Below are 14,636 nucleotides of genomic sequence, written 5' to 3'. Positions count from 1 at the left end.
GTAACGCTGAGAAAGTCCCGAGCAGTCTGATGGAGTCCACGAAGATTGCTCGTTGAGGGTCTTGTGTTGGGCAGAAGTGATAAAGGTAGTAATGTCCCTGTTGTGGCCAGTCATTCCTGGGAGTTCCCCTGGGAAGGCAGGCCTCAGGAAGACTGCAGCAAAGGCGCTGCCCCTGGAAGCTGACCGCTAACTCCCCGCACAGGCTGTCCCTTGAGGGGAGATAGAGATGTCCCACCACGGCTTCTGCAACACCTCATTGCTACTTCCTACAAAACCGGAAAAACCAGAGTTTGCAGAGCAGTTGCTGGGACCTTAGCCGATCTCAACGGTCTGATCAGTATTTGAAAAATTGCCATTCTTAATTCCTGGCATTCCACATTCAAGTAAACCTACACAGGTTATTAAGGAGAATGAATCCCCTTCCTCCATTTTATGAGCTGTGATGCACACTGGTATAGTCTCCATCTGAATTTCTTCAAGTCACTGTGTCCAGTATTCTGGTGTTCATGGGACATTGTGATAGTCCCTGTCTACTGGATCGGTGAATGATCCAGTGTCTGTGGCCACATGGGTTTGGAAGGCCACCATGTCCTCATCTTTTTGGGGCGTTCCCTTATGAATGCCTCCAGCCCCAGGAGCTCTAACCTCTGCCCTGTACTGGGGATGCATGTCCATAGGACTAGAAAGAACCTTTCTGTCTTTTTCTTTTCCTCTTAAATCAGTTATTCCAGAAGACAACCTGAGAGGGTTTTCCTGTTCCCTTTGGCCTAGACCTCCAGTCTTTTCCAAGAACTGGTACAGGGTACTGCTGCATGCTGCCAGGTTCTCCTTCCTCACTCTTGATGGTCTGCTCCACCAGACCGAGTCTTGGCTAAAGTCTCCAGGCTCTCTGAGACTGTAAACACAATGCCCCAGGTCCCAAGCCCTTCAAAGCCTGTGAAAATGCTTGCAACCTGAAAAAATATTATGGAGCTAAAATATTTTTTAAAAACTGCAAAAATGGGGGTGCCTGGGTGGCTTAGTCCATTAAGCATCCAAATCTTGATTTCAGCTCGGGGTCTTGAGATCGAGCCTCATGTTGGACTCCACGCTCAGCAGAGTCTGCTTAAGATTTGCTCTCTCTGGGGCACCTGGGTTGAATGTCTTTCTTCAGCTTAGGTTATGATCTCAGGGTCCTGGGATTTAGTCCTGCATCCAGCTCGCTCCCCAGTGAGGAGTCTGCTTCTCCCTCTCCCTCTGCCCCTCCGCTGCTCATGCTCTCTCTCAAAAATAAATAAATAAATAAATAAATCTTAAAAAAAAAAAGATTTGCTCTCTCCTCTCCCTTTGTCCCTCCCCCCCCCCGCAGTGCACTCTCTCACACTCTCTAAACAAATAAACCGCAAAAATGAAAATAGTTTTAAAAATCATAAAAGTTATCTCAAAATTTCATAGCAAAATTATGTTTTAATGTGGGATTTGAGCTCATTTTAATGTATTTGTTTTGGGGGCTTTGGGTTTTTTAACAGGTTTTGTTTTTAAGCAATCTCTACACCCAACGCGGGGCTCAAACCCACAGCCCTGCGATCAAGGGTCGCGTGTTCTACGAACTGAGCCAGGCAGGTGCCCCCAACATATTTGATATAATGGAGACTAAGACTTCCAAAGGTTGGGGATCCCTGGGTGGCTCAGCGGTTTGGAGCCTGCCTTTGGCCCAGGGCGCAATCCTGGAGTCCCAGGATCGAGTCCTACGTCGGGCTCCCGGCAGGGAGCCTGCTTCTCCCTCTGCCTGTGTCTCTGCCTCTCTCTCTCTCTATGTCTATCATAAATGAATAAAACTTTAAAAAAAAAGACTTCCGAAGGTCATAAGACCATTCTGGGTTTCTTCAATTCCACAGTCTCTTCAGTTACCACTTTTTCTTTTCTGTTTCTTGATTGGCTCCTTGGGAGAAAACAGAACACTTGTCTTCCACTCTGGAGAGAAGTCCAGCTCCTGTATCTCTGAAGATCTAACCTAGTGCCTAGGCCGTGAGGACGCCCAGGGACAGCACAAACTGTTTAGAAGCTCTGAACAGATGCCTCCCCGCCCCCCGCCGCCCCGCCACCCCCACTCCCACGCAGGGTCCCTAGTAGCCCTCTGAGATTTTCTGCTTTCTCCGATCTCCCTGGCTGTCAGCAGCCCTGTTTGCCTTCAAGCCCGAGTCTTTTCTCCTCTACGGTTGGTCTTTGACAGCCGAGGTGGCTGCCCGGTGTGGGGAGCAGGCTGCGGCAGGGCCTCTGCTCAGCCAGCAGGAGGGACTACCTTGACCTGAGATAGGACCCAGCCATTTGCTGTGGTGGCTTTTCTCCATCTTCTGAGCGCTCCCAGTGACCACCCTCGCAGCTCAGAGCAACTGGATGATGCCTCAAAGCAACACAGTGACCAGGCTGCCGCCCGGGCCTTGTAGAGCCTCACGGCCTCTTGGGCATTTGGACACCGGCCTCGTGGGGGCCGCCCCACTCGAAAGTTGCGGGCTGCAGGCTCCTCTTCCCGGACACCTCCACCCTGTCGGTCTGCAGGCCACCGCCTCCTGATTCCAGGTCTCCCTGGGGCCATTCCACCTCCTCCTCATTAAAGCCCGCGCTGAAAGGGGCAGGGTTGTTTTGCAGAGCCGCGGCCTGAGTTATTGATGAACGCTGATAGTGCAAGGAGCTTGATCTCACCCCGGGCTGGCAGAGATTAATTAGCTTGATTCCCAAGCATAATTCCTAATTAGGCCCAAGAAGAAAAGAAAGCACACAAAGGAACCATTCTTCCCCAAGAACCACCTTCCTTTCTGTCCCAGGGTGGAGGGGGAGAAGCAGGAAACCGAGGGAGAAGCAGGTAAACACGTCCTAGCGCTCCCTCCGTGCTTCCTGCCTCGTCCAGACCTGCCACCAGCTCGCGAGCACAAACAGGGCTGAGGAGGCGCTGCCTTCCTGCGCTGATCTCCTGTGAAAATGTGTGATTTTTTTTTCGCTTTGCTCCCCGCCTAATGATGCACAGGAAGGCACAATTAAGCAGGCGGCTTTGAAATGCCTGCTCCAGACTTGCTCATCTTCTGGGGACTGAGGATGCCAGCAGAGGGGAATTGAGCTCTGTTGGGCTCTGGGAGAAAGGTTGGCTAGGGAAGGGGGGGTAATCTCCCTGAGACCCGAGTAGAGATAGTGGAAGAACCATTTCCTGCAGCTGGGAAGCAGGAGACCTCTTGCTCTATTACTGGCATTTTCTAGAACTTTCCAGCCAGGACTGACAGCCCAAATGGCTCTTCATTGGCAATGGGGAGGGCAATGTGAGGGAGGAAGGACCCATGACTTAGCCCCCTGGGATCTGACCAAGCAACCATTCAGAGCTTCAGTTTCCTCTTCAGGAAGATGGGGATAAATAATAAAGGCACCAGCTCACAGGATTAGAAGGATTAACTGAGGAACTCCAAGGTGCATGGCACATAGGAGGCACTTCCAGAACCCCCCTAAATGAAAGCAACCCGAGGGAGCAGCAAATCAAAAACCGCTGACTTGCACACCTGTTCTTTCTCCACTGGCACACAGTTAATAGGCCTGAGGGTGCACCGGGCACATACTTCCCCTGCCATTGCTGAGATCGCAGTGGGAAGACAGGCAAAGGGGGTTTGCAGACAGGGTGGCCAGAGGAAGACCGTAGACTCGATACAGAAAGACAAGGACCCTGGCTGGGGGTGACTGCCAGGGTGGGGACGCAAGGAAGCCGCACCTGAGTCTGGCCAGGAAAGGAGGGGAGACGTCACGGCGAGCTGGTGATGAGCTCGGAACGGTTAGTAACAAACCCGAGTCCCCGTGTCCTGCGGCGGGTGGAGCTACCCCACAGCCACACTGAAATGTGGCCTCCATCAACTCTTCAAGGCCCTATTCAATGTGTGACCGTGGTTTGTCTGGCTATGGGACACTTGGGGAAATCTGAACACGGGCTGGGCACTTGCTACTATTAAGAAAATACTAGTTTCTATTTTTAGACATGATATTGTGCTTGTTTTTCTACAAGTCCTTGTCTTTTAGAGATGCGTGGTGAAGTGTTTACAGAGGGAATGACATGAACGGTGCCTGGAATTAGCACCAGTGTCATCCAGTGGTGGGGAGTAGAGGTGGGGTGGATGGGGGAGGTTTGGGTGAAACAAGCTTGGCTGGAGTTGATGGTTGTTATGTGGGGTTTCATTATGCTCTTTGCTTTTGTGATGTTTGAAATTTTTCATGAGAAGTTGAAAGAGAGGAGAAAAGCTGGAAGGCAGGAAAGGAGGGAGGAGGGAGAGAGGGAAGGAAAGAAGGAGAAAGATTGTGCTCAACTGTCCCTTCTGAAAGCTTCCCAGCTCCCCGCAGGGGCATGGGTCGGGGGGCAGGCTGTGCTCTGCTCAGCCAGAGCAGTGAAGTTCATGTGGAGACAGGAGAGACATCCAAGGAACAGCCCCAAGCTAGGAAGTCCCTCTGGACTACACCACGGAGAGACAACAGAACAGGGTGGCATGGAGGAGCATAGCTCAGGTGGTAGATGTGATATCGGGCGGTGAGGGGTCAAGGGACCAAGAGGGAGATATTAGAAGGGAGAAGATTAATATGGCCAAGGAGGAAGCAATGGGAGCCAACTTCCCTACGTAGGGCAGGGTGGCAGGGCCCTTGAGATTGGGTCGAGGAGAGGCTGTTCCAGGATTAGAGTGATTTTTCTGAAGAAGGAGAGTCTGTCACACTCCAGGTACCCCAGGTGGTATCTGGAGAGACCTGTACCACTCATGGAGGGTCTCTTTCCCCACCAGCCAACATGCGGCCCTGGTCCAGGTGTTGGACCTGCCACCCACAAGGGCAGAGCTTTTCCCACCAAGCCTTCCTCATGATTAATGGGCCACCCCTGAGTCCTTGAGTGATGGAAGTTTTTCCATTTCCCTCAGAGTCCTGCAGAGGTTTCCAGCAGGATCGAGAACTCCGTGGCACTGACCCTCTCCCACCCAGAGGAAGGGCTGTATCCTATAGCAACCTGCATGGGGGAAAGAACGTGCAGGGGGTGACATGTCCAGATTTGCCTAGGGAGACTGCTAATGGAGAGGAGAGCATCATCTGCCAACCAGTTTGGGGAAAAGTGGATTTTGCAACAACCTGGATGATGTTAAGTGCTTGAGGGGCCTGGGAAGGCCAAATGTTTAATATTTGGGAAAGAGGTTGTCTAAACAAAGTAATTAGGAGTCTCCTTTGTAGTGATATGAAAGAGATGAATTGGGTTTATCCAACATCAAAGGACAGGAGACACAATGGGGAATGAGGCTCATGACAGCGTGGGCAGGGCTGGGGTGGAGACCCAGCAGTCCCTGCCGTGGGGGGAGGACAGTTCTCAATAGCCTGTGTTTTGAGGATCACTTTGAAGCCCCCCCCAAAACCATCTCCCACTCATTTCATGCTCTTCCTAAAACCTAGCTTTCAGACTCAGATTTAACCTCACCAAAGCCACCTCTTCAAAAGCACCATTTACCCCCCCAACCAGGAGAGACACAGGAGCCCACCCTCCACTGTTCGCCCTTGGGAAGGGAGCACTCACAACTGCTTCCTTCTTGATAAACTGAGAAGAGGGCCTCGGGCCCAAAAGGGGGATGCAGGCAAGCAAGCTGGTGCTATGTAGTTCCAAAGAAGTGGTGAGAATCCTGCTTCTGGCTCCACTGATGGGGTCACCCTGGCCGGGCGGGTCACTGAGCTTCTCTAAGCATAAAAACTGCCTTGCTTGGGAGACGGAAATGACAGCCCCTAAATCACAGGGGTGTGGTGTAGGGGGAGAAGGCAGTTGGAGAAAAGGAAGCAGGGAGCGGATTACAGGCTGCCCTGGGCATCCGTTGCCCTCCTGGGCCGGGGGCGGGGTCCCAGGGCTGGCACCCACTGCACAGAGCTGCAGCCCCAATGCAGGATGACTGCTCAGGCTCATTTAACCCCAAAATTCACTGATCCTACATCACAAGCTCACGTTCTTGAAGCATTTATGGATGAAATGATTTGATATCTGGGATTTATTTTTTTAATATTCCAGGGGAAAAAAGGTGCAGAGTAGATAAATCCAGAATGTCAGAATATTGGCAATTGCTGAAACCGGATGAATAGACATGAAGGTCTGTTGAGGCGTACTCCCTTACTTTTGCATACAGCTGACACTGTCCATAATAAAAAGTTTAAGTGGCGAAAAGGAATTTCAGTCCCCTGTGGCTCCAGCCCCTGCTGGGGGGCGACGCTGGGCTGGCGGGGCTCCCTGCCCTTCCCTCCCACCTCCAAGTGTTCGGCATCTCCCCAAGTGGCAGGTGCCATGCTGGGCGCTTTGAGAAATGGAGATGGTCACAGCACAGAGCAGCAGGAAAGGCCGAGAAATGAATGAGCAACTACAAGGCAGCACAGCAAGCACCCACTCCCCTCCCAGGAGGGGACCCAAGGCTCTGGGACCTGAGGAGGGAGCAGTTAGCTCAGGAGAGAGGGTGGCAGGCAGGACCAACCATGGAGACAGGCAGATGCAGAGCATCAGGCCAGAAACACTGGCTGGCTGCAAACAGTGAGGGACAGCAGGCACCCCCCCACCTCCCACCCCCTTTGGCCTGAGCAGGGGCCCCTGGGCCAACCTCTCCCTCCTAACTGCTAGAGGCCCAGTGGAAGTGCAAGGAAGGCAAAGTCCTTTTAGGAAAGAGGTGACTCCGACAGCAAGAGGCCCCAAGCTGTTGAAAAGTGAACTTGTGGGGGCAGCCCCGGTGGCCCAGCGGTTTAGCGCCACCTTCGGCCCGGGGTGTGATCCTGGGGACCCGGGATCAGGTCCCACGTCAGGATCCCTGCATGGAGCCTGCTTCTCCCTCTGCCTGTGCCTCTGCCTCTCTCGGTGAGTCTCCCGTGAATAAATAAATGAAATCTTTAGAATAAAAAGAAAGCAAGCCCTTGCATTTCTTATCGCACCCCACTTCTCCGCGCCTGGGAGGGGAGGTTTCCGGGCCCAGCAGAGCCGCCCAGGCCTTCCCTCAGCCCCACCCTGGGGCCCTCCGTGCCCCCACCTGGGGGTGTCCTGGCTGTGGGCCCCCCTCCATCTCCGAGCCACGCTTCCCGGGCCCACGAGACACCTAAACTGCTGAGCACAGGCTTATTCCTGCTAAAAACAGAAATCACTCCTCTTAGGTTTGCTTAGCGAAGGAGGCGGGGGCAACGGTGGGCAGGGGTGCAGGCCCTTCGATCCAAGGCATCATCGGGTGGAGACTTCAGTGACTGGGACCAACTGACTGTATTAGACTATTCGCACTAACTAAATACAGTAGATTCATTTTTCAAAACTTTAAATGGATCTCAATTTCCTCCAGAGGCTGAAAGGTGGGGGGAAAGCAAGGTGGGGGGGCTCCGAACATCAAGCTCTCCCCACACTGGCACCTGCTGCATCGCGGCCCGTCGCCCAGACCCGCGGGCACACAGGAGGCGGCCTGGGCCAGGGATGTGGCCTAGACACACGGGCTCTGGGGAAGGCACGGGCTCATCCTCCGAGGGCAAAGCGAGAGGAGACGAGGAAGCTCAGAGCACCGGAGAGGGGATGGTATGGGGATGGGGTGTTCCACTTACTTTACTGGGGGGAGTTACCCAGAAGTGCCCTCTTCCCATCGAGGATCTCCATCCCAAGCTTCCTGCTAGGAGACTAAACCCTGGCCTTAGACTTGATGGGCCCCCAGCCCGCAGGTGATTACTCCTCCTGAGGGATCGGAGACCAGCAAATGCAAAACTTCCAACTACCCAGTTGGTTCCAACAGCAGGGAGGCCATTGCTTGTAAATAAAATGCTCTCTAAAGAGCCCTCACAAAGAGGAGGACCCAGCTAGGGCCGAGGCGGGGTGCAACACCGAGGACTCCCGGGGAATCCTTCACTTACTGGCCTGCCAGGCCCTGCCTCTGACAGGAGTGGCTGCTGGGGTTGCTAATGCTGGAGTGATATCCAAAAGAGGATTCCCTGTTGCCAAGGAACTGAGAAAGTTCTGGGGGGAATATGTCCCCAATGGCATCCTTGACCAGGATTGCCCCCCAACATATCTCTTGACCAGGAAGCAGGATGATCCCCTACTCACCAGGAAACGAGAGAAGGGAGTTATGCCATCCTAAGCATACATCTGGGTGTTTGGTCATGTTTGTAAGAGTGTGTGTGTGAGAGAGACAGAGTGTGTGAGAGAGAGTGTGTGTGTGAGTACGTTGTGTGTGTGAGAGAGAGCGAGAGAGTGGGGGGGGGGCCTAAGGGCAAGCTAGCATCTGAATTTTTTTTTTTTTTAAGCATCTGAATCTGGATGTGAGGACCTTTACTCCTACTGAAAAGGCCCCATCCCTCGAAGAATGTACACCCACAAGGGGAGAAAACCAGAGAAAACGCCTGTAAAACAAGGGATGGTTTGGGCAGTAATTTATATGAGTGCTTAGAGCCCAACACTCCATGAACAGCAGGTAACATCATTTGAAGATGCCGAGGGAAGTCGTTAAGATGAAAGGCTCCAGAGTCAGGGGTCTGGATTTGAATCCTGACTCGGCTCGGGACCTGGGACTTAATCTTTTTTTCTGTTCGACTTTTTCTTTACAGTAAATTTAGATTTACGGAAGGGTTGCAACCATGGTACAGAAAGTTCCCTTGTCTCCTTTACCCCGCTCTGTCTCATGTTAATAAATTTCGTAACCACATAGCCATGGTAGATTTATTAAAACTAAGAAATTAACAGTGGAACTTTACTAGTAACTAAATGGCAGACTTTATTCGGGTTCCATCATTTTTCCCACCTAGTTCCTTTTTCTGTTCCGTGATCCAAAAACTATGATAATGGCTTGATTTTACTGTGTGTCCAGCCTGTGATCATTTCTCAATCTTTCCTTGTTTGTTCATGATTATGACACTTTGAAGAGTACCGGGCAGGTATTTTGTAGAATGTACCTAGATTGAGACTTTTTTGGCATTTTCTCTGATTAGCCTGGAGTTAGGGATTAGAAGGAAAAATACCAGGGAGGCAAAGCATCTCATCACATCACGTGAGGGGTGCCTGCATCAACCTGGGGCATCCCTGGTGATGTGGCCTTGGCCACCTGGGGAAAGTGGTGTCTGTCAGCTTCTCCTCTGCAGTTACCATTTCTCTGTTCCACGTTCTATGACTTCGAAGCCAGTCACTAAATCCAGTCCACCTTCCAGGACAGGGCAATTAAGCCACACCTCTTAGAGGGGAGAATCTTCACATTTATATTTGGAATTCTTCTGTAAGAAAGATCTGTCCCGTGCCCCTCCCTCTACTCAATCCTTTTAAACCTCAGCCTTTCGGGGATCCCTGGGTGGCTCAGCGGTTGAGCACCTGCCTTTGGCCCAGGGTGGAATCCTGGAGACCAAAGATTGAGTCCTGGGATGGAGTCCCCCATCAGGCTCCGTGCATGGAGCCTGCTTCTCCCTCTGCCTGTGTCTCTGCCTCTCTCTCTCTGTGTGTCTCTCATGAATAAATAAATTAAATCTTTAAAATAAATAAATCAACCTTAGCTTCTCATCTGTGAAGTGGGGGTAATAGCTGGCCTCCACCACGAGGGTTGACGAGGGTTGCTAGAAGGCTTTCACGGTGTGTTAGAAAGCACTGAGCACCAGCAAAGGCTAAATATGAGCATCAGGAGTGATAAAAAAAACACCTGGAACCTCCTGCAGGGGTCACCTCTAGGGCCACTGTGAGGCTGTCGGCGTTGGTCTCCGCCAGACCCAGGGAGCGAAAGCCTTGAGAGGTGTTAAGCCTGGTTCCTGTGCTCCCGTGGACCCTGCAGAAGAGAAGGGAGGTCTGGGGGCAGTGTGCCGAAAGCCCACTGGAGGCACCACCTTGCAGGCCGAGAGAGGGAGGCAGTCAGGTGGAGAGGCCCACAGAGAGGCTCGCCTGACATGCAGCGTGTGCACTGGTTGGGGGCTGATGAACAGGTGGTGGGTGGGGATCACTGATACTGGAGACCAGTCTCGGAGGAGAACCCAACACAACGTGAGCTTTCTCCATTCTCTGAATGGCTCGACCAATCTAAACAAAGAACGCTAGACTAGGAGTCTAGTTACTCGGATCTTGCATTCCAGATTGTTCTGCCAACTGGCTGTGTGACCCAGAGCAAATTACTTAACTTGTCTGGGCTTCCTATGCCATCGATGTAAATTGACAGAAAGTTGAGGAGAGACAAGGACTAGGCCCAGGCCTTAGAGACAAGGCCCTGACCCCCACTTCTCCCCCTGACATCCCACTTTTTCCTGACTCAGCCTAATTCCCTACCACGCTACCAAGCAAATGCTGCAATCTTAGAGCTTATGAAAGAACCGGGCCCTGCCCGATGTTTCTCAGAGTCACAGTACTTGCTCTGCCTGTCTTTGCACTGAGCTTCCTACACGTGCTCCCTCTGCTTCTCTGCACCCGCCTCTGTTCCCACCCCTTGCTCCCAGCTGGAAGGGCCACATGGGCACCTTGTCCCTGGGGGGGAGGGCAGCTTACACCACCCTCAGGGGTACCCCTGATGAAGGGTAGGGTCCTTCTTTCTCCTCCTTGTTGATTTTTTTAAAGGTTTTATTTACTCATGAGAGAGAGAGAGGCAGAGACACAGGCAGAGGGAGAAGCAGGCTCCATGCACGGAGCCTGATGGGGGACTCCATCCTAGGACTCTAGGATCGCGCCCCAGCCAAAGGCAGGCTCCAAACCGCTGAGCCACCCAGGGATCCCCTTCCTTGTTGATTTTTTGACGAAGACAAGCAATGGAAAAGGCTGTCAGGACTTACAGCCTTGGGGGGTGGGGGTGGAGGGGGGGTAGGGGGAGTGAGCTTAGGGTTTCATTCATGATTCTGGACTGACCCAGAGCTGTTCTTTGCCCTTCAGAGAGGAAGCAAGGAGTCTGGGGATCCAGACCACAGGATGGGAGGTGGGGTGAGGGTGAAGGGGTTAACGGGTCATTTTTAACATTTCATTTATTTTTTTAAGATTTTATTTATTCATTCATGGGAGACACATAGAGAGGCAGAGACACAGGCAGAGGGAGAAGCAGGCTCCATACAGGGAGCCCGACGTGGGACTCGATCCCAGGATTCCGGGATGATGCCCTGGGCCGAAGGCAGGCGCCCAACCGCTGAGCCACCCAGGTGCCCTGTTTGATTCATGTTTTAAACTGGCCCTCTCCTGCCTGGGCGGGCTTTCTAGACTGAAGCTGCCCCTGCTGGCGGCCGCCCCCAACCCTCCGGCTGTTTCCTCCACCCCCACTTTTCCTGGAGCCCCTGCCCTTGCACCGCCCAGCCTGAGGCTGGCGCACCTGGCCCAGCCACCTCCAACTCCCAGCCCTGGGGCGCCCCCTGCTGCTTAGAACCGCTGAGACCGTTGGGCAGGGGGTTGGGTTTGGGGGCTGGTTGAGCAGTCAAGTGGACCTGAACCTCGTGGGAATCAGTCAAAAATAACCTCTTGCGGGGACGCCTGGGCGGCTCAGCGGTTGAGCATCTGCCTTCTGCTCAGGGCGTGATCATGGGGTTTCCCCCCCCCCCCCCCCACCCCCCACCCCCCCCCCCCCCCCCCCCCCGCATTGGGATCCCCGCAGGGAGCCTCCTTCCCCTTCTCCTGCTCCCCCTGCTTGTGCTCACTCTTCTCTCTCTCTCTCATTCTCCACCCCCCCCCGGTCAAATAAATAAATAAAAATCTTTTTAAAAAATTAAAAAATAACCTCTCAGTTGTCCACAGGCCAGAACTATACTGGGAATTGGGGAAGACACAGTAAGTCTCTGCTGGGTTACGGGGTGGGGATGTAGCGACACCACATCCTGTTGCCCCTGCCCACCTCCTGCCCAAAGCTCCCCACCCGTCCCCCCTAGCACCCCCACCACCACCTGACCCACCTTTCAGCCAGCCCCTGGGCTCTGGGCCAGCCTCCAAGGAGACTCAAGCCCCCTGGGGGAGCCGTGCAAGCCAGGCCTCAGCCGAGGTGCCTGCCCTGCAGATCACACTAGGCTCCCCTTCCACTTCTCACTTGCCCTGGGGACTGTGCAGCAGCCAATGACAGGGTCCTAGACTTGTCCCCTTGTGCCTTACTCTTCGCCTGGATTCCACCAAGAACCAAGTCTTTCAAGGGTCAGAGCCCATGCTCCCCAGCTCCCAGGCTCCGAGCTCCAGGGCCCCTCACACCAGGACCGGAGCCCAACCGCCTGAGGGGCTGGGTCGGCTGTGCCCAGGCCCAGCATCCTGGAGGGGCCCGCAGGAATCTTTTATTTTAAAATCAGAAGGAAGAAATAAACTTCTAGGCTTAAGAGAATACTTTGCTACACAATATGAGCACATGCATCTTCATACCAACGGTTGTAGAATCCAACTCTAAACATTATTTTGATGTAGAAAATGTCCATGAAGGTAAAAGGGCCCAGGGCCCCCCGAAGTCCTGACGCACCCTGGACACGCCATCACCTGGACAGCATCTGAGGGGCTGCAGGGCTCCAGGGCTGCCAAAGACCAGATGCCTTGAAAGTGGCAGTGAGAGGCTTCTCTCTTGAGAGCCTCATGTGGATTCTTGGCTTTTTATTTTCTCTCTTAATAAAAATGTGTAATGTTTACATTGCCAGAGAACAAACAGAACCTTGGCTTGTGTTTCACATCTTAGGAAATGGTTCTCGTGTACTTTTGGCTGTTCCTTCATGTTCCTGGTAGTTATAGGTTCGACCCTCTTTGGAATGGAGGGACCGTATATCAGGACATGGGTGGGGGAGCCCACCCCTAAGCCACTCCAGTGCCCCCTCCCTCCATCGATCTATCTGGAATTCCACAGCTGGCCTTCCTCCAGATCCCAGACCTGCCCCCAGGCAGTCTCCCAGTCCAACCCTCTGCGGCTAATCTTCTTCCTACAGGCCACCCTCCTCAGTGTCCTCACCCCTGGCTGTCGCAGGGGTTCCAGAAGCTTCTTCCCTATCTACTTTGTTATCTCCTCCACTGTTTTAGTCTGTTTGGGCTGCCAGAACAAAGTACCCCAGACTGGGTGGCCAAACAACAGAAATTTATTTTCCCACAACTCTGGAGGCTGGAAGTTCAAAATCAATGTGCTGGTGAGTCCATTTCTTCGGAGGCGTCTTTCCCTGATTTGTCGCTGGCCCTCTTCTCTCTGTCTTCACAGGGCCACCCTTCTGTATGTGTGTGGCCTCTGATCTCCTCTTCTTAGAAGGGTGCCAGTCATTGAATTAGGGCCCATCCCAATGACCTCATTTTAGCGTAATTACCTCTATCTCCAAAATAGAGTCACATTTTGTGGTACTGGAGGGTTAGGTCTTCACCATATAAATTGGAGGGGATGACACAACTCAGCCCATAACACCCACCACCACTTCCATCTCCATGCATAGAAATGGTTGCCAGAACTACAGAACCTGAGCTTGTGAAGGGTGACAGTATGATAAGTGGTAGGCAGGAACCATGGCTCTTAACAGCGCTGCTGAGGCCTGCCCAGCATGGAGGTCCAGAGAGGGGACACTTGCCTGGGAAAGCAGGAGGTCCTCCTTGGATGGGTCCACTTGTCCAGTCCTTGGAAAGACTGCCTCTTGACTGTTGTGAAATAACTATTATCAATGAGATTTAGTGCCCCTTGATCTAAATTGAGGGGTCTTCTTTTTACTCCAGTGTAAAAATGACAATAGAAAGGAGCAGCCCCCCACCCCCCAGGCTTACCCAGCCCCTGGTGCCTCAACCTAGACATCACCTGCCTTTCCAACCCAAAGGTCAGATCCTTGTTCCAATAACTATTCAACCGCTAAAGCTCCAAATTCATGAATTGAATTTATGAAGAATCTCCTAGAGGATTGTTTTCACAGAGGAAACTTTTACAAACCTAGTCTATGCTTAGCCTGTCCTTGGGTAGAACATTTTTGAAAAGATGCTAACTTCCTAGGGAAGCCCCACCCCCACCCCCAGGTTTTTTGGTCTCACTCATCTCGTTGGTGCTTACTCAGAGTCAACTTTTTCAAAAGCTGAAGAGAAATAAAGTGGGGGAAGATTAACCTTTTCCAAAAAGAAGGGCACCTGGGTGGCTCAACTGTTGAGCATGGGCCTTCAGCTCAGGTCGTGATCCCGGGGTCCCAGGATCGAGTCCCACATTGGGCTCCCTGCATGGAGCCTGCTTCTCCCTCTGCCTGTGTCTCTGCCTCTCTCTGTGTCTCCCATGAATGAATAAATAAAGTCTTAAAAAAAAACTTTTCCAAAACTAATTATTCCCAGTATTCCAAAGCCAAGTGCAAATCAAACATACACATATATTTTAAGATAAAATACTGTTTGGCATTCCCCAAGTTGGTGAGCCTCTCCGTTACCACAGTTCCAGATCTCTGTTCCAAGCCCATCAATTCTGTGAGTAAAATAAGAAAGAGGATCACTTTTTAATCCTACCCATTCTGGCAGAGAGCCTTTCTGGCCCTCCCTTCACGGTGCCCACATCCCCCGCATCCCCCCCCAGGGGGGTAGAAGTTGAGGGAGTTGAGGGAGGGGGTCCCTAGGGCAGCTGTGTCATCTCCTTCAAAGCAAACCTCTCTGCTTAGCTGTCCAGAGGCTGAGCGGATTTTGGAGGGACACTAAATCCCACCCTGATTGCCACTCAGCCCCGAGTCACTTGAACAAAATAACAGTGTCCCCCGAG

Source organism: Nyctereutes procyonoides, unplaced genomic scaffold (assembly GCF_905146905.1).
Source record: "Nyctereutes procyonoides isolate TBG_1078 unplaced genomic scaffold, NYPRO_anot_genome, whole genome shotgun sequence".
NCBI lineage: Eukaryota > Metazoa > Chordata > Mammalia > Carnivora > Canidae > Nyctereutes > Nyctereutes procyonoides.
This window is presented reverse-complemented; position numbering follows the sequence as displayed.